Here is a 26,636-nt window from a genome sequence, read left to right on the forward strand (position 1 = left end):
ACTGGAGGCCGGGGCTCGGCCAAGGGCTGTGTTGCTCTGGTGCAGACATGTTGGAAGGGGAAGCCCTGCCGTAGTCAAGGAGCAAGACCCAGCAGAGCCCTGGGTGTGCGGGAGCGGCACAGCGAGGGCCCCATCTCTGGGAGACTCTTCAAGGAGCCCCTCCCAGGTCTGCAAGTGGGTGGGTTACCACTGTAGGTGAGCGAAGGAGTAGCAGGCCTCCAGCAGCTCCCCAGGGCCCATGGCAACAACCGGCACAGGAGGTGATGGGCACAGAAGGCCAAGCGCCCTAGGAACGCGTGTGTGCCGTTTAATCCTGACCGCGACCTGGAACTCAGAGAGGTTAAACTCTTTCCCAGAGGCACACCAGCTAGAAAGGGGAAAAGGTCGTATCTGACCCCAAAGCCTAAAAGTTTGCAGATCTCTTAGCTTCTTACGGTTCCCTGAAAACCGCAAATGATAGCCCAGTGGCTAGGAGTTCCGGCTCTGAGGGGAGAGGGCAGGTGTGATGGTGGCGCTCTGCCAGCTTGGATAAATCACTTCACTTCTCTGTGCCTCAGTTTCCTCATCTGTAAAATAATAGGGATGATGACAGTGTCCATCCCACAGGATTAAATGAATTAACATAAATAACTTAGAGCAGAACCTGACGTGTAATGTGACAGTAAGCATTAGCTTTTATTATTGTTATTGTATTTAAAGTTATTACAATAAAGATAAAATCTACCTTTCCAGGTTTATCTTCTGCTGCTTTTTTATCTTCTAGAACAATGTGGTTTCCTGGATTTCCCCACCTCACCGTATCTTTTAAGATTTCTTAGGTTACAGGTAATAGAAAAACCCAACTAAAAAGGACTTGAACAATAGAGGGAGTTCTGGCAAGGCTTGATCCAGCCTCTCAGGAAGTTCTCCTTCATCTCTGGCCCTTTGTGAGCAGCACCACTGACTCTAGTCGCCTCACAGGCCCACCCTGGAGCCAAGCTCTCTGACCAAGAAGACAGGATGTGGAACCGACTTGAGCCAATGTGAGCCCAGCCCTGGAGCGGGAGGTCAGGGCCAGCTGTATCCAAGCGCACGATGGGGAAGCAGAGGTTTGTGGGAGGAAAACCAGGCCCTGTTGTCAGAAGTGGTGGGAACCAAACTGTGGTCCATTCTACTCATGCTGGCCACCCCCCAGCATCTCCCCCTGCCCCTCTCCACGGAGCCTGACCTCTAGATCCCCACCCCAGCCCACATTCCCTTCACCTCAGGGCCATCCCAAACGCGTGTGCCTGGTACGTCATTTGTGCTCAATAGATCTATGCATCGAATGAATGAGTGAGTGACATCCCTGCCTCATAAAACTTTTTCTGCTATTGCCAACAAAACAGAATTCCCACCTCCTCCCAGCTCCCACAGGACTTGTTAGATCCCGCTTAGGGCCCTGGGCATCTGCCTCGCGTTTGTGGTCGTTTATGTGCTTGTCGCTATCTCTTCATTAGACTCTACGATACATGAAGTTTGGGCTGTTGCCCACGCTTTTCTTTCTGGGGTGCAAGGGACCCGTAAGTGTTTGTGATTTATTGAATAAGTGAATGAAGGAGCGAAGGGCAAATGCAGAGACGAGAAACAACCACCTGGGTCCTGCGTGGCTGTGGATTTAAAGCGCGGTCTGAACGAAATTCCTGGGGAAGCTGCATGAGGGCTGGCAGAGCAGAACGAACGGGCAGAGGCACAGGGACAGGCCAGGCGCTGCGGCTGCCGGGGAAGGTCGCTAACCTGCTGCCCCGCACAGTCAGAGGAAGTGGGTGGAGGGCCCTGGGCTGCATTTTTAAGCGGCCTGGACTCCACTCTGGAGGCTTGGAAGCCCAGCGAGCGTGTGAAGCAGGGGGTGAGGAGCCAGATCTGTGACTTTGATCAGTGCCTCCAGCAGCTGTTAGGGATTCAGCAGGAGGCGGGAGACGATCCAGAGCACAGGGCGAGCTCTCACGTGGAGGGTTGTAGCGGGGAGGGGCGGCCGAATGGGAGGCGTGTTCAGATCCACAGGACTCGGTGGCGGGTGGGGTGTGGAGAGCAGGGCGGTGCATCACGACGTCCTGGAAGTCTGAGATGCCTGGAGCCCCCGTGCTCCCATCCCCATCGGCCTCCTCATCTTTCCTCCCCTCCCCACCCACTGGTCCGCATTAGAAATATGCACAAGGGGCAGGGCTGGGAGCGAGGGGCGAGGGATGGAGTGGACCCGGTGGGTGGTGCCAGGGAGGCTGCTCCGGTGAGAACTGGGCCCCACGAGGCCCCACAAAGCCCCACGAGGCCCTGCGGGACAGCCCCATTTACCTGGATTCGACAGTCTCTTCTGGTAAGAAAGTGAGCCTGGCAGGGCCCTGCCCCCTCGGAGCCCCTTGGGGGCACTGTTTGTGGGTCATGCAGTGGCCGGGGAGAGGGCGGCTGTCCCGTCACAGGCTGGAGGTCAGAGGTGGCCACTTTAACCAGCAGCCAGGCAGGTGAGTTGGAAGAAGGCCCGGGCCAGGTATGCCCACCGTCCAGGCTGAGGGCGGCAGGGGCCGAGGCAGGTGGGGGATGGACTCAGGCTCTTGCCAAAGCCGAGGTTCCTCAGCCCCTTGGTGGGGGTGGAGCGATCGCCCCACCTCATAAAAAACGGCACCAGCCGTAACCATGGGCTGTTCTGGATTGTGCACTGTGCCACGTGCTTTACACACGTCATCTTCACAATAGATGGGGTAGGTCCCACTATTATCCTCACTTTAAAGATGAGGAAACGAGGCGCAGAATTAAGTAACTCATTCTCCTCCACCTAAATTTTTGGCCTATGGGTTAGAGACGAGGGTATGGTGACTCCGGTCACCCTGCACGGCTCTCGCTGGGAGCGTTCGGCTTGCCCAGTGATTGTTCTTTCCTCCTTGGGAATTTTGGAGAATGTTCTCATGTGCCCTGATCCAGAAGGGAGGAGATCAATGTCTTTCAGAAAAAGATAGAAAGAATAGAAGGAATTCATCAGTCCCTGTTAGAGAAACTGGCATTTGCCTTCTCTCTGACCCAGCAAAGAGGTCACCGAGAAGTGAAGACCTTCCCAACCTGTGGTCAGAAGCAGCAAGAGCTCTCGGAAGGCATCTACCAACTTCGGACGGAGCCCCGAAGCCCCAGCCCGTGACTCCCGCCTGGGCGACAGAGGGCTTGAGACTCACTGAAGGCAATGGTGCATCGCTGTTTCCTGAGTCACAGTCTGCAACGGTTGAAGCTAGAGCAGAGTGGAATAAAGGAACAGAACTGAGCTTTCCTACCGTCAGCACCACGCAGAGGACAGCCTGGGGCAGTGCTCCCCGGAGAGGCAACGGCAGCTGCTGGAACGAACACATCCTGACATCTGGCTGCCTTCACCCAACAGAGGCGCCCACTCACTCACGTGTTCCCAAGGATGGTCATGGTAGTAGCGGTGGGTTCCTGTTCCACGGGGTCATCCGGGCACCCAGGCTCAGGGGTGTTCTGCCACCTTCAACATACGGTTTCTAAAGGGGTCCTCAGTCTCAATATCTAGCTGGCAGAAGGGAAAAGAGGGACATGAAGAACTCCAGCTTAGTGAGCCCAGGCTGCCATAAAATATGTCATAGGTTGGGCAGCTTAAACAACAGATACATATTTTCTCACAATTCTGGAGGCCCGAAGTCTGCCATCACGGTGCCAGCAGGGTGGGTTCTGGCAAGGGACGCTTCCTGGCTTCCAGACGGCCGCCTTCTTGTCCTCGGGCCTTTCTTGCGTGCGTGCACTTTGGGAGAGGTGGTGGGGGTGGGGCTCTCTAATCCCATCCCCTCTCGTGACCCCATCTAACCCCAGTCACCTCCCAAGGCCTCTATCTCCACACGCCACCACACTGGGGTTAGGGCGTCAAAATATGAATGTTGGGGAGACACAATTCAGGCCGTGGCAGACCACATGGGAGGTTTTTACGAGCCAGGCGTGGAGGTGGTGTAATCACTTCCACCTGTGTGTCATCTGCCGGAGCTCGGTCACACGGCCACCTAACCTCAGGGGAAGCTGGGAAGTGTAGGCCAGCTGTGCGCCCAGAAGGAAAGGAAATGAGTTCGGTGAATAGCCAGTCTCTGCTGTCCCTGTGAAGTCCCTGTCACCCTGAAAGGGAGGTGGCATTTAAGTGAAATCTCAACCTCAACGGTCATCAAACCTCACAATAGGCATAAGGTTAATAAAGGCGGATAGGTTAGCTATCTGTTGATTCATCCTCAATTACCCTGAATCCTAGTGGTTTTACATAATGAACAGTTTTCTCCCGCAGTCTCCGCATGTGACTTCGCTGGGTGGTTCTGGCTCAGGGTTTCTCATGAGGTGTAGTCAAGCTGCCAGCGGGGCTGGAGTCTGCTGAAGGCTTGACTGGGGTTGAAAGATCCCCTTCTAAGGTGGGTCCACACTGGGCCAGCCGGTGCTGGCTGTGGGCAGGGAGCCTCGGTTCCTCACCGTGTGGGCTGCTCCACAGGCTGCTTGAGCATCCTCACATCGACAGCTGGCTTCCTCCAAGACAGTGAGCAAGGAGGATGCACTGAGCTCTTCATTACCTACTTTTGGAAGTGACACAGCTTCACCTTCTGTTCATCAGACGTGAGATGCTAGGTGCTGCCACACTCAGGGAAGAGGAGTTAGAGTCTACCTCCCGAAGGAGGGACGTCAAAGAATCTGTGGACGTATTTTAAAACCACCGTGGTGGTATGTCTAAATTTGATCCATAAGGACTTGACTTAACAATGTTGCTTTGTGTCTAATGTCTAATTTTGTTGGTAGGTTTGTAATGCAATATAACTCAGCCACATGCCAGCTGTGGGACTTCAGGCTAATTACTGAGCTGCTCTGTGTGTGACGTAGGTTTGTTATCTGTCAAATAGGGAGATTTGTGTCTGCCACACTCCCAATCTCAGGAGACACCTTGTGCCCCCGGTCCATGCAAGAGCCCTGATATCATCTTTTTTATGGCTGAGTAGTATTCCATTGTGTGTACATATATATATGTATATATATATATATATATGTATATTTACCACATCTCTATCCATTCATCCGTTGATGGGTCCTTTTGCTTCCAGGTCTTGGCTGTAGTGAATAATGCTGCAGTGAACAAGGGGGTGCATAAGTCTCTTTGAATTGTTTATTTCACGTTCTTCGGATAAAAACCCAGAAGTGGAATAGCTGGATCTTATGGTATTTCTATATTTAATTTTTTGAGGCATCTCCATACTGTTTTCCACAGTGGCTGCACCAGTTTGCATTCCTACCAGAAGTGTATGAGGGTTCCCTCCTCTCCACATCCTCTCCAACATTTATTATTTCTTGTTCATTATAGCCATTCTGATGTGTGTGAGGTGATATCTCATTGTAGTTTTGATTTGCATTTCCCTAATAATTAGTGATGTTGAACCTCTTTGCATGTACCTATTGGCCATCTGTATACCTTCTTTGGAAAAATGTCTGTTCATGTCCTTTGCCCAATTTGATCACGTTGTTCGTTTTTTTGTTGTTGAGTTGCATGAGTTCTTTATTTTGGAAATTAACCCCTTAATGGATACATGATTTGCAAATATTTTCTCCCAGTTGGTAGGTTGTCTTTCTGTTTTGTTGATGGTTTCCTTTGCCATGCAAGAAAAAAAAAGGCCCTGATAGCTGCAGAACGTACCTCACAGCAATGGGGTGGAGATACAGGTTTGAGGGAACCTGGTGCCAGCGCGGCTTTCTCACCATAAGCATTTCTGTTACAGATGACTGCAGCCCTGTGCCATCTCTGGGCTCTGTCCATTTCACAAAGACCCACCCTTGGCACATCCACTGTCCGCCGTCCCCCAGCTTCTGGCCGTAGGGACAGAAAGGAGATGGAGTAAGAGTTTAATTAACGGGACTTAGGAGCTCCTTGGGGATCAATGGTTCTCACATGTAAACAAAACGGTTTTGTAGAAATTTCTACTCCCAATTCAGCAAGCATGTGGGAAGTTTTGACATCACAACAATGTGGATCTGCCCGAATTTTCCATCTGCACTTTGTTGTCTCCCTCCCTCCTTTGTGCCGGGCGCTGGTTGGGGTTGTCCGGGCAGCACACTCTCCGTGGATGTCCAGTGTCTGAAGGAAGGAGGGCCGGGCAGCTTGGTGTCGCCTGCTGGGCCTGGAGAAGAACTTGAGTGACGATAATCCCTCTCTTTGTTCTTCCCGGTTGCTTTTGTTGCCTGACAGATGTTCAGCCTGGTACTCGCACCGCCCGCTCCTCTTATTGAGCACGACCTCGGCTTATTGATTTCTGCACATCCGTGTGGCTGTCATTGTTACTTAGGATGCCTGTGGTCCCCCCAGCCCCCAGGCCTTCCCCTGGAACCCCTTGCTCTCTCCGTTGCATCCCAAACACAGGAGCCACGGCCGGGAAGCTTGGGGAACATAATCACAGACAGTGTGGGACGGCCCTGATGTAGGCTCTCTTTCCCTAGGATTTCAGCAAGTGTGATAATTCTAGAGAGACCACGTGTTCCTATTTCTGATTCAGAAGATATTGTCACCCTTCTAAAAAAAGAGATTTCTCTCTCTGATTCACAGATTGTTCACAATAGTAAAATTGAGGCATAAAATCTGAAGGTAAAATGTAACATAAAATCTGGAAGCAGAGTCTGGGTTGCTGTCTGGTTCAGCCCCACAGCCATCAGGTTACAACTTCTACGTGTTCGCATTCTAAGAAAACAGAGTCAGGAACTCAAAGTACTGTCTCATCTTGTCAAGGTTTCAGTCACGGCCAATGCGTATCCTTTTGGATTTTTTGACTTTCGATATACTGATATCAAAAAGATATCAATGTTGATATCTGCCGAATGATATTTTTGGACAGAGACCCTGCAATGTGACTTGGAAAATACCAGTTTATCCAGAAAGTTTAGAAAATACAGATAGTAAAAAAAATATGCAATATACTAATCAAAGATAACTACGGCTAAGTCTTCTTGCACGTCCTTCTCGGCGTTTTCTAACACACACCCCCATCACCCAGTCCACTACAAAGCCTGCTATAAGCCACCATAATTTCACCTGGCTTTTCTGCAAACTGCCTTTCTGATTGTGTATAAATGAATCTCACCCACCACCCTGGCCAGAGCTGTTCCTCCAAGGGATGAAAACAGACGGCTGTTTGGAAAGATAGAGGAGTGGACTGGAAGGAAGAGAGTGCGTTTAGTGACTGTATGTTTCAAAATGTTTTAGAAAACCCCAATGGGACTGTGAGCAATATATCAGTTGAGATTCCTTTGATCCTGAATGACAGAAAACCTAATTCAACTGGACCAGAGCAGGAACAGAATTTATTAGCTTACCGAATTAAACGCCCAGAGCTGAGGCTCGAGTCCGGCAGGGCTTGATCAAGTGGTTGGAGTGAACGGTTTCTCTTCATCTCCTCGCTCTGCTGTCTGAGTGGCAGGCTGCATCGTCCTGGTCCTCCACCAAGTGTGGCAGCACAGTGACCTCGCTGTCACGCATACCGTTCAGGGTGAGAGAGAGGGTCTGAATGAGCGGCTCCTTCTGAAGAAAAAGGAAGCTCCTGTCATAGAGGCCTCAGGACACTTTCTCATTTTCTGCAATTGGGTACAGGGCCCGCCCCTGCGGCCAGTTGGAATGGACATGCCGCCGAGCGGCTCAAGTAAGTCGAGAGACAGAGGAGTCAATCTGTCCAAACCACATGGCTGGAAATGGGAAAGAGGGGGTTCTCAAAAACGAATTTGGGCGATATTCCTAGAAAAAAAAAAAGGAGTGAATGCTGGACAGCAAACATCTTGTTTTGAGCTCTTTTTCCATTTTTAATTTTTATTTAGTGCTACATCATGGACAACTTTGTGTGGACAAGCACACTTCTGGAGAATTATTTTCAACAGGTGCACGGCATCTCGGTCTATTTATCAAAGCATATTCGAGGTACCCTGCTTGTTATTTAAATTGTTTGCACTTGTTGATACGACATAAGGAGCTGCCGTGCATATCCCTTTGCTCAGTACTTCTGTTTATTCATTTTGCAAATTTTTATTCAGTAGCTACCATGAGTCAGCCATGCTTCCAGGCACTGGGAAGGCATTAGTGAGTGTCCCCTCCGGTTGTTTATGTTTTAATTGGCAGTAACAGTAAACAAAGTATGGTCCTCCCTGGGTTTCCAAGGGGATTGGTTCCAGGATCCCTGCAGATGCTAAAGCCGGCGGACGCTCAAGTCCTGTGTATAAAGTGGTGTAGCATTTACATCTAACCTGCGCACCCGCCGTGTGCCTCACATCGTCTCTGAGTTACTTATAACACCCAGTGCAGTGTAAACGCTGTGTAAATAGTGGTTATGCTGGATTGTTAGGGAATAACGACAAGAAACAAAGTCCATACATGTTCAGTACAGAGCCAACCGTCCTAGGCCTTTCCGTCCTGGTTCCGTCCTGGCTGGTTGATTCCCCAGACGCAGAACCGTGTGTCAGAGGTGATCAGAGCTGAGGAGGAAACAGAGCAGAGAAGGGGCTAGTGGGAGCTGGGGCAGGCGAACTTCTGGTCTTCTCTTCCTCTTCCCATGCGCTATTAGCACCCACCCCACTTTGGAGAACGTTGGCCTCACCCATTACAAGCACCTTGCGGGCAGGTGGGACGCTGCTTCTACTCCCACGTACCCCATGAAGACAGAGAGTCCGTGCTGGGCGATGCAGTGACACCGCAGCCAGCACTGGGCTGGGAGCCGTGTGGACACCTTTCTTCTGTCTTTCTACGGACGGGAAGCCCAGGCCAGCACACTCTTGGTTCTCCGGCTGGGTTGGGGGGCCAGGTACTTGTAAGACAGGCTCGTGTTAGTCAGACTCAAGACTTCACATGCTTCCTTCAGCAGAAAGTGGAACCACTCTGATGATTCAAACAGGGAATTTAACTAGCGAGTCAGTTATGGAGGAGTGGGAAGGCTGACAGAGCAAAAGAGGGGGTCGAAAATAACCCAGAGTTTAAGAGCTGAAAGAAGCCACTTGGGTGAACGGCCAGAACTAAGGCCAGCAGAGCTCTTGAGCTGGGGCTCGGACCCTGGTCAAAGCTGTGCGACTTGTGCTGGGAGCAGAAACAGAGCAACACCGGCAGAAAGGAAAACAAGAGGAGTCCCTGGTCTCCTGCTCCCAGCTTTCAGACTCCCTCCAGGAAAAGCTTCTATTTCTTTTTCCTTCTGTAACTTATCTCTAGGCCACAGTTGACCTTAATAATTTCCTTTTTTTAAGAGGAATTGAATAATTGATGGAATACATGCATCATAGAGTACTGTGTATCCACAAAAAAGTTGACATTGAGGGATTGCCCACTAGGTTCATTGAATGAGAAAAGCAGGATTCAGAAAAGTGATGAAATGATTGCATAATTGTTAAATAATGACACACACAAAAGGCCGACTATAGCTCTGCACCTATATTGGTGTGTGATTATATGAGCATGGAAAAATACTGAAGGATGAAGGATAGATACAGATTTTATAGTGCAGGTCTGCTGGTGATGAATTCTTTCATCCTTTGTATGTCTAAAAAAGTCTTTATTTTGCCTTTGCTTTTGAAAGATGTTCTTGCCGGCATGACTTCTAGGTTGGCAACGGCATTTCAGTTCTTCAAAGATGCTAATCCACTGTCTTCTGGCTTGCATTGTTCCTGACGAGAAGTTGGCTGTTAGTCTTACCTTTGTTCCTCTGGACATTATGGGTCTTTCTTGAGTGCTTTTAAGATTTTCTCTTTATAATTGGTTTTAAGCAGTTTATGATGTGCAGTGGTGTAGTTCGTTCATATTTCTTGTGTTGAGTGGATTTGTCGGCGATATGTTGAGAGGATGTGTTGAGGGGATGTGTTGAGTTCCATGAATCTGTGGCTTATAGTTTTCACGAGATTTGGGAAGCTTTTATATGCCTCACTGATGCTCTATTCACTTTTTCAAATTCATAGACTGTATTTTTTGAACAATTTTAGATTTACAGGAAAATTGAGCAGATAGTACAGAAAGTTCCCATATTACTACCCCCTCCACCACCCACCACATACTCAATTCCCCTCATTATTAACATCTTGAATTAGGATGGCACGTTTGTTACAAGTAATGGAGTTATAACGATACATTATTATTAACTAAAGTCCATAATTTACTTTAAGGTTCATTCTTTGTGTGGTACATTCTAGAGGTTTTGATTCTTTCATTACGTCATGTGTCCACCATTATAGTGTCACGCAGAATGGATTCACTGCCCTGAAAATCCTCCGTGCTCTGCCTCTTCATCCCTCCCTCTCCCTCTGACTCCTGCCAACCATTGAACTTTCCAATGTCGCTACAATTTTGCCTTTTCCAGGAAGTCATATAGACGGAATCGTCCAGTAGTAGCCTTTACAGAATGGCTTCTTTCACTTAGTGTTATGCATGTCAACTTCCTTCATGTCTTTTTGTGGCTCAATAGCTCATTTATTTTCATTGCTGAATAATATTCCATTGTCTGGATGGCTCACAGTTTGTTTATCCATTCATTGATTGAAGGACATCTTGGTTGCTTCCAGTTTGGGGTAATTATGAATAAAGCTGCTATACACATCTGTGTGCAGGTTTTTGTGTGGACATAGCTTTCAGCTCCATTGGGTTAATACTGGATCATACGGTAAGACCACGTTTAGCTTTGTAAGAAACTTCCGGACTGTCTTCCAACTTGGCTGCTCCATTTTGCATCCCCACCAGCAGAGAATGAGAATTCCTGTTGCTACACATTCTTGCCAGCATTTAGTGTTGTCAATTTTTAAAAATTTTTTAGCCATTCTAATAAGTGTCTAGTGGTATTTTATTGTTGCTTTAATTCGCAGTTCCTTAGTGACATATGATGTTGAGCATCTTTTCATACACTTATTTGACATCTCTATATATCTTCTTTGGTGAAGTGTGTGTTCAGATCTTTTGCCTAGTTTTTAATTGGGTTGTGTGTTTCTTATTATTGGGTTTTAAGAGTTCTTTGAATATTTTACATACAAGTTCTTTACCAGATGTGTGTTTTGCAATTATTTTTTCCATGGCCTGACTTTTTATTCTGTCTTTCACAGAGCAGAGGTTTTTAGTTTTAATAAAGTCCAACTTAATTTTTTCTTTCATAGATTCTACTTTTGGTGATGTTTCTAAAAACTCATTGCCAAGCCCAAGGTCCACCTAGATTTCCTCCTATCTTATCTTCTAGAAGTTGTATAGTTTCATTTTTACATTTAGATCTATAATCCACTTTGAGTTAATTTTGTTAAAGGTGTAAGGCCCTGTGTCCAGATTCATTTTTGCACAATAGTTTCCTTTTTCTACTTTTCTCTCAATGTTCCATTTGCCCTCATCTAGCACCTCCTCTTAAGGGGTTCGTTTTTTTCTTTTTTGCTGAGGAAGATTTCCCCTGAGCTAACATCTGCTGCCAACCTTCCTCTTTTTGTATGTGAACTTCCACCATAGCATGGTCATTGACAGAGGAGTGGCATATGTCTGTGCCCAGGAACTGAACCTGGGCCGCTGAAGTGGACTGCACTGAACTTAACCATTAGACACCAGTGCTGGCCCCTCTTATGGGATTATTTACATGGTGAGGTGACCAAACATTCTTTTCTGAGGAGTCCAAATCTTCAGTGATTCTGCCTTCATTGCATTGATTAATTTTCCATTAGCCTTTACTATTGGGCAGGGAAAGTCCCCTGGGCTCCAGACATAGGCTGGTCTCCTCCCGCGGCAGCCCCATTTCCCTCTTGCAACTAGGATCGGTCACGCCAGCCCACACAGTAACTCCTTTCTTTGCCTATTGATTCAATAGCACAAGGAGCATAAAATGACCAGGTGGCAGTTTCAACTTTTAAATCATGAGAACAATTATTGTCTTCTTTTGAGAACTTTTGAGAACTTTAGACTAGCACAGTGCAAAGGTAAGGGGACAGACAGCAAAACCCTCACCCGGGTTATTAAGTGCAATAGTGAGAGAAGCCACATTCAGTCCATCCTTCGATTTCTGGACTCCGGCTGTGGGAGGGACGGCACCATGTATTGGCTGCTGGTTCAAAGATTACACTATGTCCTATAAGAGGGTATTCAAAATATTTATTGGATGTTTTCAACTGAGTAGGGCTGGTTAGGCCATCATTCAGTACAGCAGACGCCTCTGGGTGCTGGGTATGAGGGGAGACACCACGCTTGGTACCCGGGCAGGGCAGGTGTGTGTGCGGGGCTCCACGTGTGTGTTCATGCCTGTTTCAGAAGGGGAGAGACCAAGTCTGGGCACGATTAAAGTCAGCTCCAGCCACCCAGAACACTCTGAGTCTCCCCGCCCCAAGACTTTTTGGAGGTCATTCTGAGTAAGTGACTTCCCTTGACAGTTTTAAAGTGGAGATTGGTTTTGAAGTGGAAGGCAGTGCAGGTGGCTGCTCAGAGCAGAAAGAACCTGGTGGCTCATCTCCGGGTGTGAACCCATTCTGTCAAATGTTCCCGCATGGAGAGCCTTCCGTGAGGAGCAGGACCTGGTGGCTGTCCTGCCCACAGGCACGCGTGTCACCCGCCAGGACCCCGTTCAGCTGGGATGCAGTTTCTCTTGCAAGGATGCTGCCTCTGGGAACCCGTGCTGGAGCCTCAGATTCATTCCCTGGTCCCTTCCTGTCCCCTTCTGCTGCCTCAAGCCCAAGAAACTGCTCTCCTCCTTCTGCTTTGCTCTGAGACTTTTCAGCCAGAAAAGTCAGCTGACGCAGCAACAAATACTCTGCGGTTTTGTAGTTGGATTTTTTTCAGGCTGTGCTGTTTTCCATGGCTCCAGGGCATGCGTGTGAATACGTTCATATGAGGACGTGCATACACATACATGCATGCACTCAACACACATGTGCACACACAGGCTTGCAAAAGCATGTACACACGCAGCCCACACACTCACACACACACGCTCATACACACACATGCAGATGCGCGCACACACACACACACAAGTCAGGTTTCTGGGTCCCAGAATGCCTTGCTCTGCTATGCCCTGGCCCCTGGACCTCACAGGATACTGAGGGTGTGTGAGATGCACAAGCTCATTTCTCAACCTTTGAAGAGTTTTAGTGGAAAAAAGAAAAACAAATGTCCGCCCCACCCCCAAATCCAGTTGAAGGTTCAATTTCCCCAATTTCTTCCCTAATCTTCTTCCAACTTCTCAAAAAGAGAGATTGGTCTAATTTTATAGAATGTCCCCTCCTTTAAGTACTGGACGTACAAATGCCCATCCCCATTAGAGGGAGGGGACGAGCCCAGAGGAAGAGCCCAGATGTGGGTCGGAAGTGACTTTAAGACAATTTGGCACCAATGTTTTCCAGGGCTCCCCATGTCAGCCCAGGTCGGGGTCCTGACCACGTGGCCTTTGATGGCAGCGAGCAGCAGGGCCTGAAAGCAGCCAAGAACCACCCATGGGCTGTGCAGGGCAAGACCAGACATGCCCGGCCCCAGCCTTCACTTCGGGCCCTTGAGGAAATCCTACTCGCGTGGAGGCGGTGGGCCCGGACCACGGATGGATGCAGGCCAGCAGCAGATCGCCAGGATGTGCTCCACAGGGAAGGTGTGAGCACAAGACACTCCTCTCCAGGTCATGTGGAAATGGTGCCGACAAGCAACACACACGACACCCTGACTCAAAAGGGGTAAGCAACCGGAAGACGATTCAATTCTATTCTTTGGTTTGTGAGCAAAGAAACCGACTCTGGCAATTTACAGAACGATAGATAGTAAGGCTAGGTAGAGCGCCAGGAATTCAGGAGAAGTTTTGAAAACAGGCAGGAAGCACGACAGCCCTGGGTTGGGGCCAGGAGCCGGCGGCGGGGCTGGGGGGCCAGCAGCAAGGAAGGTGGTTCACGAAGTTCCCGGGGGTCTGCCAGCCATTTCTTGGGCCTTTAGGTCATTGACCAAGGGGCAGAGAGCTGAGGGGTGGCAGACGGGCCAGCTCGGCCCCTGCTCCTCGCTCCTGATGGTGAGAAGGCCGGCTGAGGGTTACTCAGTTCCCCTCCCAGCCAGGTGATGGGACCTCTTGATATGCTGTTGACTTCTGTTCTGGAGGAGAAAGGACTCAGACAACAGTGCTGGTGGCTCCAGGCGTTCTGAGGTCCCCACTCCGGCCTCTGGGCAGAGAGGAGAGGGAGCCGTGTATTTGAGTCCCATCTGTAACTGCTTCCCAAGGGCAGGCATTTCTTTTAGGTCTTGGGCTTGTGTCTTCGGCTGCTTTGAAGGAGACTCGCTCCAGGCAGAGCCATGGGGACTCCACGGAAGGCAGCATCTCAGCAGATCAATGTGAGGCTGGGCCCCTCAAACGCCTGGTTGAGAACCAAACCTCAGGACACGCAACATTGTTGTGTCCGCGGTTTTGGTCCAGCCTTCTCACCTGGGTGCCTAAGGCTCCTTCCCAGGGGAAAGAGACACCTCGGGACCTTAAGGGTTCAGGGGAAGGCAGGAGGCAGAGTGTCTGCAGGATGTCCCGGTCTTGGCAGCCGGGCAGCCCCTCAGGAGGGTGGATGGCGACCAGCAGACCCTCAGAAGCGGCCCCTCCGTGCCTGGCTCCTGTGCCGATTCCTCTTTGCTTTCTGTTCTCTCTGTGTGTCTTTTGGCTTCTGTTCCTGCTGCCAGCTGCTCAGCTCTTTCTGTCTGCCTCAGGTTCCAACTCCTGCAGAGAAGCTGGCTGTCCTCTTAGTCCCCATCAGCCCCCTGGGCGTCTGCCTCTCGGGCCAAGGGAGGATTCAAAGGCAGTCTGCCCTTGAACTGGGAGGGACTTAGAGAGGGAGGTGAGCACCACGGGCTCCTGCCTGCAGCCTGGTGATGTCCAGGCCACAGCGCCGAGGGCAGGGAGCTGGGATGACAGTGAGGGGAGGAAGGCAGACAGAGAGAGACAAGGAGAGACAGAGAGAGAGAGACAGGGAGCGACAGACAGAGAGACAGAGAGAGAGAGACAGACAGAGACAGACAGAGACAGAGAGAGACAGAGACAGAGACAGAAAGAATCAGAGAGACAGAGAAAGACAGAGACAGAGAGACAGACACAGAGAGAGACAGAGACAGAGAAAGACAGAGACAGAGATAGAAAGAGTCAGAGAGGGAGACAGAGAGACAGAAAGACAGAGACAGACATAGAGATAGAGAGAGAGACAGAGAGACCGAGAGAAACAGAAAGAGTCAGAGAGGGAGACAGAGACAGAGAAACAGAGACAGAGAGAGAGAGAGACACAGAGACACAGGGAGAGGAGGGAGGCAGAGACAGAGAGGCAGGGAGGGAGGGGAGAGGAGAGACAACCAACCCTCCCTGGAGGTAACCCAGCCCCCTCAGCCTCATCTGACGCGACCCCCTGAAGGGAACATGTGCCCCTCGTTTCTTGGATGAGCACAATGAGCCTCAGGGAGATTCGGGAGCGCGTCTGGGTTTGCTCGGCTTGTCTGACTCCAGACCCCTGAGTCTCCTTGTTCTTGGAGAAGTTGTGGGGGATCTAAAAGGAAGAGAGTGAGCAAGTGGAACCCTGCTGGGTTTGCGTCGTGGCCGAGGCCAGTTTGCCAAAGCGGAGGAGGAGGGAAGCCTGGTCCAGACGTGGAAGGAGGCTGATGCTCCTAATCAATTAGAAGTCGCCTGGCAAACGTGAATCAGGCCATGACGGCAAATAGGATAATCCGCTTGAAGAGGGGAGAGAAGGCAGCTGTGGGGAGAGAACACGGGGTCTGTACTGATGAACACAGTGGGGGCTGGCGGGGGAGGCGGGTGCCGCGGCTCGCTGGTGTGGAAGATTCCCTAAGTGGGTTTCACGGAGGCCTGGCTGGGGATCGCAAGCGGGCAGCCTCCGCAGCTGGGCGGCAGGAGACTCAGCCCATTAGCGGAGGGCGGTTGGGGAGGAGCAGGCATGTAAACGGAGGAGAAACGGAGGAGGGCGGGGAAGGTGAGCCAGGGGCTTCACAGGGGCTATGCGAGGGGCTCCAGGGCTGGGCTCCAGGCTCAGGAACCCAGCAGGGATGGCCGGCCGCTTCCTGGAGTGCCCCGGCCCCTGTTAATGCAACAGAGCACCACACGGTGGGCCAGGAGGCCTCTCCTCCAGGTCTGTGTCCAGAGGAGCTGCCCGGGCCTGCCTGACCATCAGCTTCTGAGGGTGGGAGGGGTGCGGGAGGGGAACACTTCAGGGAGCTGCTCTGCAGACTGCAGCTTCGATATCAGACCTGCACCCACTTCTGAGGTTGGTAAAGGAGGAAAGAAGAACCCAGGAGAGAAGGAATTATAAGCAAACAGCTGGATGGCAGAAACCAATGGAAACTTAACATGACCTTGCTTTTTAACAGTTGTCACGTGCTCCCTGTAGGATGGAATACGCTGAAATATAGTGTCAAGCACTTGCTATTTTCTGGTTTTAGTCTCAGAGGAGTCCCTGGAGGTGTCGCTGTGGCAATGCTCTGTAACAGACCGCCCAGTGCTGGGTGACGTACAACAGGAGCATGGTTGCTCACTCCGGGTCTGTGGGGGCTTCGGGCAGCCCTGTGTCAGGCTGCAGGTAGAATTCCACGGGATCATCTGTGGACCATGCAAGTTCTCACAGGGTGACGGTTGGGGAGCTCGGAGCAGAAACGCGCAATGCTCTTCTGGCCTGGCTCGGACACGGCATGCTTTCACTGACCTGAGCAAGTCAGCACCCAGCCCAGCATCCATGTCCTTGTGTCTAGAGCTGCCGCTGGGGGAAGCTCAGGAGGGAAGCAGCAGCTGCAGGTGACTCGTGACTCCAGCAGAGATGCAGCCTTGAGGGCGGTAGGTGGGGCCGTCAGCGAGGAAAGGGGGAATATGGCTCTAGTCGGGTCTGAAAGGCTGTGTTAGGCCTTCTCGAAGCTCTGAGACAGAAGGAACCATCTAGACTAGCAAACCCAGGGCTCTGGGACAGGGTGGGAGTCCCAGAAAAACTGGACCCCTGAACGGAGAAGCAGGTGCAACCTTAGGATTCACCTGCCGGCCCGGCCAGGAAGCAGAGCAGGTGAGGCGAACAGCTTTGCAGGTGCAGGTCACAGAGCAGCCTCCAGAATCCACGCACAGACAAACACATAAGGTTCGGTGTGCACGTCAGGTAGGATTTTCTACTGGTTTTATTTCTTAAAATAATTGTGGAAAGAAAGAGTGCCCTGTATTCAGATATTTCCAGGAGTTCTGGGAAAGAGGGGGGTGAACATGCTCTTGGCAAGATCATGGAAGTGACTAGACCCTTCTGATCTCTGAAAGTGCTCTTGGCTGGACCGCCACTCGGCCGGAGCACCGAGTGGGCTGCTGGGTTAGGCCGAGAGGTGCCAACTGAGATGCCCCAGGGCGAGGCAGGAGCCTAAGCGGGGTAGGGTAGCTGTGAGTGGAAGCTCAGGCCTGATCTTGAGGATTAGAACTCGAGACCCCTGCAGACCAAGCAGACCTCAAGAGCGTCGGCAGTGGCGTCTGGACAAGCGCTGCCTCCCAGGACTCTGAACAACAAGGTGATCCTCCGGCAATGTTGGGCCCCTGGCCAAATGACCCCAGAGCATCAGCATGCGGTGACTAGACACAGCTTTTCCCAACCCAGCAGGGAGCCCTGAGGGCAAAGTCTAAACACGCTGGGCCACACGCAGTGCTCTTTGTGGCTGGTCCAGTGTCTTCTGGCTGCCCTCCTCTGTGTGGGCGCTGGTGTGTACACACATGGGTGCCTGTGTGTGTCACTTACAGACTGTGAAAGAGCACAGACTTTGGGTCAGACAGACCTGGGCTTGGCTTCTGCCTTGGAATCCTGGCCCCACCACTTGTTAGCCATATGATTTTGGGCCAAATAGCCTCTCCAACCTCAAAGGATTCACCAGCACACGCCTGTCCAGGCGCAGAGAGAATCTCAGAATTTCCCTAGGGAACTGGGAGGACACTGTTGGGTCTCCAAGATGCCCCAAGAGGTGGCACTCTCCTCTCTATCCAGGTTTTAAATGAGATGAGATGCCCCCTGGGTCCCTGAGGCCACGGAGGGCTTCACACCAGCTCCAGGACGCCTTCCTGCCGGCACCTCCAGCCGCGGTTACCTCCAAGCTCCTCAGTTACAGGTGGTGGGACTCAGCTCCTGCCCCAGGAACCCTCATTTCTGGAGGGACCCTACAGAACAAATGACACAAAAGAAGTAAAATGCCAGACAAGCTGACTGTTCAGGACTCGCCAGCTTCCCCAGTGCCACCCAGGAAGATGTATGGAGTCGGCACCCAGCAGGAGGGCGCTGGAGGGCGGCATGTAGACTGTCCAGGCACGCTGAGCTCACCAGTAACGCCCTGCTCCTTGTGCACCACGAGCTCCCCACTGCACACCTGGTCACCTATTCCAGCCTCACACCTGGGACAAACCCTGGCCCAGGTGACCCGCAGGGCTGGGCTCTCAGCTCACCTCTAGCATTTTCTCTTTCTTTGGCCACACCACCGACTTTGTTTCAAACCTCAGCTACAGTTGGGGGCTGACTTGTGAGACCCTGCCCGACAGAAGGGTGGGTAAGAGGTGAATCTGAGGCTCTTGACATTCCTGCCAGCTGTGCTGGAGTGTCCCAGAGCACCCAGGAGGTGTCTGGTCGCCACACCAGCCTCCCCTGAACCCTTCTGGATGGAATGAGGGGCCAAAGAGAATTGTTCTGTGCCTTTTTTTGCCATCCTAGGCACCTGGCCGTTGATCAGCAAGATGGATTTGCTCAGCTCCTGGCTGCGTTAAGGAGAAGGAGAAAGGAAAGTGAGGGCCAGGTGCTGAGGCTGAGCCGGGGGAGGACCTGCCTCCACACGGCACCTTGCTGTTGAGGCTGCCTCTTCCGCTCGCTGGCTGGTGAAGACTAGAGAGGACCTGGCTCCCCAGAGACGGCCCCAATCATCCTCACCGGGGATCTCGGAATTTATTCAGACGCGATCATTTGAGAAGAGAAAAGAAAAAACAAAACAGTTAAGCTGAAACAATTGGAAGGTGAAAGAAAAAACCCAAAGCCGAATCTCTACTTTTCTTTTTCTCGGGTTGTCAACATGGGTCTTTTCCCTACCACCTATTGAAAAACCATGAGAAAGACTTCTCTAAATTATGAGGCTCTGTGGCCAAACCCACATGTTATTTAACATATGAAGCACCACGTGGAGTCAGTCCCCGTGGTGTGCGTGTCACGACCATAATTAACATTTGCATCACGCCTGACAACGTTCAAGGACTTTTGCATAGATTTTCCTTCAATTCCGTAATAACATTTGCAGTAAAGGTGGTTGAAATGATCATTTACCTTTTTTAAACCAGGAAACTGAGGGGGCTCGTGACTTGTCAAGGCCACTTCAAGGAACATCAAGACATCTGGGGAGACACTGAATTCTTACAGAAATAACCCATGGAGAGAAAAGGCACAATTAGGATGTGGTTGGGTGAATGGAGGGCTCTACACCGTCCACAAGGACTGCATGGAAGATAAACTCCAGGGCAAGAGGCATGGGGTCAACCACTGTCATTCACTGGGGCTCCGCCCGAGCTGGGCCTGGGCTCGACCGCTGTCATCGCCCTGTGAGTGAGGCACTGAGTCCCTGTTTTGGAAGAGATCATCAAGGATCAGAGAAGTTAAGGAGCTTGTCCAATGTCACACAGCTACTGCCTGTTCATGCCAAGGCCCTGTGCTTTCCCCCAGGCCCCTCTCTCAAGGGCCAGAGTGTGAGTGAGGGTCACAGCCCAGCTCGATAAGTTTGTAAAGCTTTGGAACCGAGGGCCTTCGGGTTCCCCTTGCCCCTTCATCTTTGTCCTATTTTCCTGGCTGGCGGGTTGGGAAGCGGATCCCTGAACTCCCTGATCTCCTGCCCACATCTTGGGCCTGAATTGCCAAAGAGCATCGGCATTTGGTCAAGCCGTCTCTATCGGCAGGAGGTGGTCATCCCGTCAGCCCCCTCTGAGCCCCTCCAGAGAGAACGCAGCACCACAGGCAGTCTCCTTCTGTGTCTGCTCTGGGGTCTTCTTGCAGGCGGGAGCAGCACAGGAAGAAAGAAAAGAGGAAGCAGCTTCATAGTTAAGGTTTCTATTCATAACAAAGTTCTCCCCAAAAGAAGGAAGGGGGAACTGGATAGCTCTGGGAACCAGCAACACGATAGGGAACTTTTTCACCTGTATAGACCACCTGTTTGAATCTGGCTCGCCAGGCACAGGGACCAAAGGCTGCTGCCGCCTAACAGCTGCTGGGTCGGGATACGAAACAAGTGGTGGTCTCGTTCTAGTCAGGGGGACAGCTGTGTCCTGGTCACAGCCCTCTCTCTCGGACAGCACCTCTGCTGACGGAATCAGTCCAGGGACCCACGTCCAGGCGGACACCTTCCCGCTCGCTGATTCTTCCATTTATTTGTTGCATGAGCAGTTATTGAGCACCTGTGAGCAAAGTACTGAGCTGGGCACCACGGGGGTGGGTGAGACAGGGTCAGTCTCTGCCCAGAAGGATTTGGCCTCCTCAGCCCAGGACTGGGGCTGCAGGACTCATGGAGAGCCCCCGATGCACTCAGTGCCACCCATGTGGGAACTGGCCCAGCGTGGGGGCCCACTGTCCCCTCCCACCTGTGGAGCGGAGGCCAGCCCAGGCCCAGGAGCACAGCAGGGGTGCGTTGACAGCTGACGCCTGTGGCGCACGACCCCTAGACGCTTTGTGTACATTGGCCTTATCCATGACTGAAGATGGACATATTTGAAAGCTCTGTTGATGTGACTTTCAAAGCGCCAAGACTATCTTTGATGAGCCAACATATAAGAGTAAGTCGTGTAGCCATAAGTCAGGCCTTAGAAAAAGTGTGAGAAGCAACCAGCCTTGTGCACATGTTTTCCACGTTGGCCAATTTTGAATAGAAGATCGTCTAGAAAAGGGAAAATTTTCTATTGACAACCCTCTCACTAGTTTATGGCACATGCCAGCTACTATTGGGACACTTCATGTAGACAAAAATCGAATTGTTCCTGAAGTGGTATTTTTATAGGATGTGGGCTACAGGGCCCAGGTGGAACACAGTCACCTGCAATTTTCTCATTCTGGGAAAACAGCTTAAAGATTGAGCCTGAAGCATCTACACACACCCGGGCTGCAGGTATCCACGGCCCCAGCTCTCAGACGTTACTGCAAACTTTGAAATTAACAGAAAGGACTAATAGTGCATCATCGAAGAGTTTCTGTAAATTATTGTCCCACGACGGAGGCTAAACCACAGAAGTTGTTGAATCAAGTGTCAAATTATTTACCCCACAAGCGTTTCTTGAGCACTGAGTGTTTGCATGCTGTCACGAGGGCAGCCGCCAGCCGCATGATCTGGGCCCTGTTTCAGATTCTTATGAGTGAACGTCCTCATTTCACATAGACCAGGGGCTGCAGCTACCGCCCACAGGGCCAAGTGAAGGGGAAAAGTCCAGGAAAACCGGCTGCTAAGGAAGTCCAGCTACTGGATGAAGTTTTCATGGGTCAGCGCAGCCACGGCGTCGACAGCCGTTCCCTCTTCTCTGTCTTTATCCTTCGAGTTCTGGCTCCTTCTGGCAAAGTGGTATTGGTCAGCCCCTGAACTCCAACGCCAGCTCGCAGCTCTAGGCCTGGCCGGACGGGCATTTCAGGGAAGCAGAGGGGGGCGGGGAGGACAGTGCCTTCTGGGGCCTCTGGAGACCCCGGGTCAGTTGTGGACAGCAGGATTAGAGGCCTCAACCAAGGACCTGTGAAAAAAGGGCCCCTGGAATGCAAATTCCACAAAACCGCCTTATGTCCTGTAGGAGGGTGACCCCTTTTATCCTGTTACTCCTGGAGGCCACCTTTTGAAAGTTCAAACTCACCCACTTTTGCAGGCGAGGCTCCCAACTTGGTCCTCCTCCACGCCTTGGCTCCCAGCCCCAAGCAGGTGTGAATTCCTGTCCTCGGGTGGCAGGGAGACTGAGCAGGAGACAGGGAGGGGCCCGCTGCTTTGATCTCAGACACTCTTCAGGGTCACTTGTGAGCTGAGGGGGAAAAGGTGGAGAGGGCCATTTCTCAGCCAAGTGTTGATGGCTGAGTTCCATTGAACCTTCAGTTCATAGAGGCAGAGAGGGAGCCCGCCCCGAGCACAGAGGGGCTGCAGGGGCTGGGTATGAATGGGGTGGGGGCCATTTGATGCTTGTATATTCGCCTAGTCCAGCTTTGATTTCCAACCGTTCATGGGCTCCAATGAACAGATTTAGGGCTCTGTGAGGGGAGGAACCTCAAAACCTCATTCGGTCCAGGGTCCAGCCCTCTGCCCCCAGGCAGGACCTCACCCAGAAGCATCTAGGACAGAGGGCAGCCCTGGGAGGGGAGGCCAGCTGAGGAGGGGCAGCCCCGCTTGGCTGAGTGGCAGGGCTGGAGACCCTCCAGTGACCCAGCCTCACGTGGAGGGGAGTGTGCGCTGGCCCTTCTGTGTGCAGCCTGGGCCATGTGGGGTCTGCGCGACCCCTGTACTGGTGACAGACACGCCTGGAAGGCAGGCTGATGTGACCAGCGTGACAACTACTTTGCGCCTGTAAGCAGAACTATGGGAGGTCTTCTCGCCTCTCATAGGTTTAAAAATAAATGATCTACTGTTGAAAAAGGGCCCCTTTTCCCTTATTCCCTGAAACCTTGTTCCAAGAGGCCGCCCGGGAGGCGCGCCCCCAGGGCCTTGCTGAGGATCCTTGGGACCTCCCCCTTATGCCCCTGCCTGCTCTCACTCCATCCCCCCAGGCTGAATCTTAACTCGATTCCACTTCTATAAAAATCTGGCATGCGGGGGGAAATAATGTTTGATTGGTAGCTAGCCCAGCCCCCTCCTCCCTCACAAGGGACCCTCTTCCAGGAGCAAGTCTGAGCTCCAGTTGGGCCAGGGGAGGTGGGGGGCTGGGGGTTGCCAATATGTGTACCCCTCTAGGTCAGGCTGGCTGCCAAGGGCCTTGGTCACTGGGAGCTGAGTTTCTCCTTCAATCAGAGAAAACCCGTATGCAGAGGTGGTGAGATAATGACACACTTCACGTCCCCATCGGAAGCCAGGGAGAGCCACGTCTGTGATCCCAAGTAACATTTTGCAAAGCTAGTCTCTTCTTCCCGCCCCGTTCCTTTCCAGCCTTCCTCGTAAGATGAACCAGCTGACAGTGCACGGGGCCCCCTCTGCCTGTGGGCTGACGGTGCACGGGCCAGACTCCCATCTTCCTTCTCTGGCCCCATAAGCTGGACCCCAGTACTGCCACCGACTCCAAGCAGTGAGGGGCTCTGTCAGATCGGGGAACAGGCTTCAGCGGCAGATGGGAGAGGAGGGTCCGTGCCCGGTGGTGATGCTTTGCCTCGCTCACTGTCTGCAGGTGCTGGGCCTGAGCTGCCGTCCCTCGTGGGCATCTTTGAGGAGACCTGTGTCTTTGCCCCACTCCTCAGGCCCAGTGCTGCACAGGTGGCCCCAGAGCTTCCCCTGAGCAGGTGCACAGCAGAGGCCTGTGGATGGTGCTGAACCTGCCAGCTTTGTTTTGTTTATATTACTTATTTGACACTCAAAATATACATAAGGAGATCAAACCTGTCTGCATCACACAAGCCGGGTTGTGGTCCATGGCTGTGGAGGCCCAACCGAGGCCGGGATGTGGAGGCTGTGGAAGGACGCAGCTGAGGGGCCGGGTCGGGATCTACAGCCTGAAACCTGGGCTCTGCTTGGAGCTGTGCATGGCCCTCTGCTTGTGTTCAGTGCTGACAACCAACCTGATGGATTCACTGATTCTGCCCTCCTCAGGGGGCAGTGTGCATGTGTGCACGTGTGTGGGCATGAGTGTGCACGTGTGTGATGGTGTGGGTGTGAGTGTGCACATGTGATGGTGTGGGTGTGAGTGTGCACGTGTGTGATGGTGTGGGTCTGAGTGTGCACATGTGATGGTGTGGGTGTGAGAGTGCATGTGTGTGGTGGTGTGGGTGTGAGTGTGCACATGTGATGGTGTGGGCGTGAGAGTGCACGTGTGTGATGGTGTGGGTGTGAGTGTGCACATGTGATGGTGTGGGCGTGAGAGTGCACGTGTGTGGTGGTGTGGGTGTGAGTGTGCACATGTGATGGTGTGGGCGTGAGAGTGCACATGTGTGGTGGTGTGGGTGTGAGTGTGCACATGTGATGGTGTGGGTGTGAGAGTGCATGTGTGTGGTGGTGTGGGTGTGAGTGTGCACATGTGATGGTGTGGGCGTGAGAGTGCACGTGTGTGATGGTGTGGGTGTGAGTGTGCACATGTGATGGTGTGGGCGTGAGAGTGCACGTGTGTGGTGGTGTGGGTGTGAGTGTGCACATGTGATGGTGTGGGCGTGAGAGTGCACATGTGTGGTGGTGTGGGTGTGAGTGTGCACATGTGATGGTGTGGGTGTGAGAGTGCATGTGTGTGGTGGTGTGGGTGTGAGTGTGCACATGTGATGGTGTGGGCGTGAGAGTGCACGTGTGTGATGGTGTGGGTCTGAGTGTGCACATGTGATGGTGTGGGTGTGAGAGTGCATGTGTGTGGTGGTGTGGGTGTGAGTGTGCACATGTGATGGTGTGGGCGTGAGAGTGCACGTGTGTGATGGTGTGGGTGTGAGTGTGCACATGTGATGGTGTGGGCGTGAGAGTGCACGTGTGTGATGGTGTGGGTGTGAGTGTGCACATGTGATGGTGTGGGCGTGAGAGTGCACGTGTGTGGTGGTGTGGGTGTGAGTGTGCACATGTGATGGTGTGGGCGTGAGAGTGCATGTGTGTGGTGGTGTGGGTGTGAGTGTGCACATGTGGTGGTGTGGGTGTGAGAGTGCATGTGTGTGGTGGTGTGGGTGTGAGTGTGCACATGTGATGGTGTGGGTGTGAGAGTGCATGTGTGTGATGGTGTGGGTGTGAGAGTGCATGTGTGTGGTGGTGTGGGTGTGAGTGTGCACATGTGGTGGTGTGGGTGTGAGAGTGCATGTGTGTGGTGGTGTGGGTGTGAGTGTGCACATGTGATGGTGTGGGTGTGAGTGTGCACATGTGATGGTGTGGGTGTGAGTGTGCGTGTGGGTGTGAGGGTGCCTGTGGGGTGTGAATGTGCATATGAGCACCAGTGTGTAGACATGAGTGTGTGCATCTGTATTCCCATGCACCATGTGAGTGTGAGTGCACACAAGCATGTTTGTGTGTCCGCATGTGGGCGTACCCTGAGAGGCTGAGTAGGTGACTGAACTTTGGTACCGGGTCCGGTGTGGGCTGGTTAGCGCTTCTCCTCACCTCACGTGTGGCAACATTTGTGGCTTCCCACAGAGTTTGCTAGTGACACTGGACATGTGGGTCATTTAAAATTCCTTATATCTCGGGGAGGTGGTTTCTTCGCTCCTTTATATTTTTCTATTTCGGTAAAAAATGTGGCAAGCCTTCTCAGGTGTTGGGCATGTTGTGTCTCAGCGAGGGTGACACCGACACTGGCACACTCATGTGTGACAATCCGTGGAGCTACGCACTTCATTGCCTGTATGTTACACCATAATAAACAGTATTTTTAAAAGATGCAACAAAGAAACCCGAAAAACAAAGCGCAAGTCTGTGGATCTTTAAGTGACGTCTCTCCGTGAGCCTGTCTCCTGAGGGCCTGCTTCTAGACTCCAGAAGTCTTATCACTGAACGTTTTAACGAGTTATCAAAATTCTCTGAGCTATTTAAAGGTGCCGTGGTTTGGATTTCTTTTCTCGGGAGATTTCTGAGACCCTTCTCTGCACCTCTCCTGGTTTCCTCACTGGAAACGCCCTGTCCTGAGGGCCTGACGGAGAACTCCAGACTTTCTCTGCGATGGCGCCCTGCAGGCAGTGGTGGCTGCCCTCACACCCTCCCTGCTCAAAGCTCCTAGGCCTCCCCTCGGGGAATCAGGGCCTCGGCATGGGGGCTGCCAGAGTCCGGGGCTTCTCGTGGGGCCTCCCTGCTGACTCATGGGTTCCAGCTCGTCTTCCACGGCCCAGGCAGACCTGCCCCCTCACCAGGGGTGGCCAGTCCTGAGTGGACGCAGGCCCAGCACTCCCAGCCTCAGTTCTGGTCTGAAGACTTGCCTGCTTCCGGAGCTGTCGTCAGAGCGGGCGCTCTCAAGTCTTTCTCCTTAGGGGACCCAGTGCTCTGTGATTCTGCGCACAAAGTGGGGGCAGGCGTCAGCAGTGACCCTGCCTGGCCCTTTAGCATGTGCGGTGTGCACGGCTGGCTCCAAGACCCCAGAGGCACGTGATGCCCATGAAGCCAGCACCTGGGACAGCCCATGGGGCATGTGTCCAAGCACATCTGCTTCTCCCAGGAGCCTCGGTGCCCTGGATGACCCACTCTGTGCCTGGGGGGAGGGGCAGGGGGCGCGAGTTTGGGTGACGACCCCCACGGCTGACCTGCTCTGCAGACCTCCATCCTGCAGGTACCCCCAGTCCCTTTAGGCCTTGCACGGCTCGCACGGCCCGCGCCTAGGGCACTGCCATGCTCTGGGGCCCCGCGCTCGCTCATCTGTGTCTGGGGAAAGTGTAGCCTCTTCGCCAGGCCCTCCTTTGAGTCCTCTAACTTGGCGTGTCCGTGTCAGAGCCCTGGGCTCACACCTCCCAGCTGGGTCCCTCCCTCACTCTGTGTCCTCCCCGCCTCCCTCCCGATGCCCCGTTCTCTGATCATTTTCTCTGCTTTCCAG

At 52.4% G+C, this 26,636-nt stretch overlaps 1 long non-coding RNA gene across 4 annotated transcripts in view; it reads left to right on the top strand.

Moving 5' to 3' along the window:
- Positions 1–26,636, top strand: part of LOC139045571 (uncharacterized) — a 69,232-nt gene that overhangs the window by 16,370 nt on the left and 26,226 nt on the right. For all 4 annotated transcript variants that reach the window (XR_011504252.1, XR_011504271.1, XR_011504255.1 and 1 more), the window contains exon 2: positions 13,342–13,662. This is a non-coding gene — a long non-coding RNA (uncharacterized lncRNA). The remainder of the gene's footprint in view (positions 1–13,341; positions 13,663–26,636) is intronic.

Source organism: Equus asinus, chromosome 1 (assembly GCF_041296235.1).
Source record: "Equus asinus isolate D_3611 breed Donkey chromosome 1, EquAss-T2T_v2, whole genome shotgun sequence".
Lineage (NCBI taxonomy): Eukaryota > Metazoa > Chordata > Mammalia > Perissodactyla > Equidae > Equus > Equus asinus.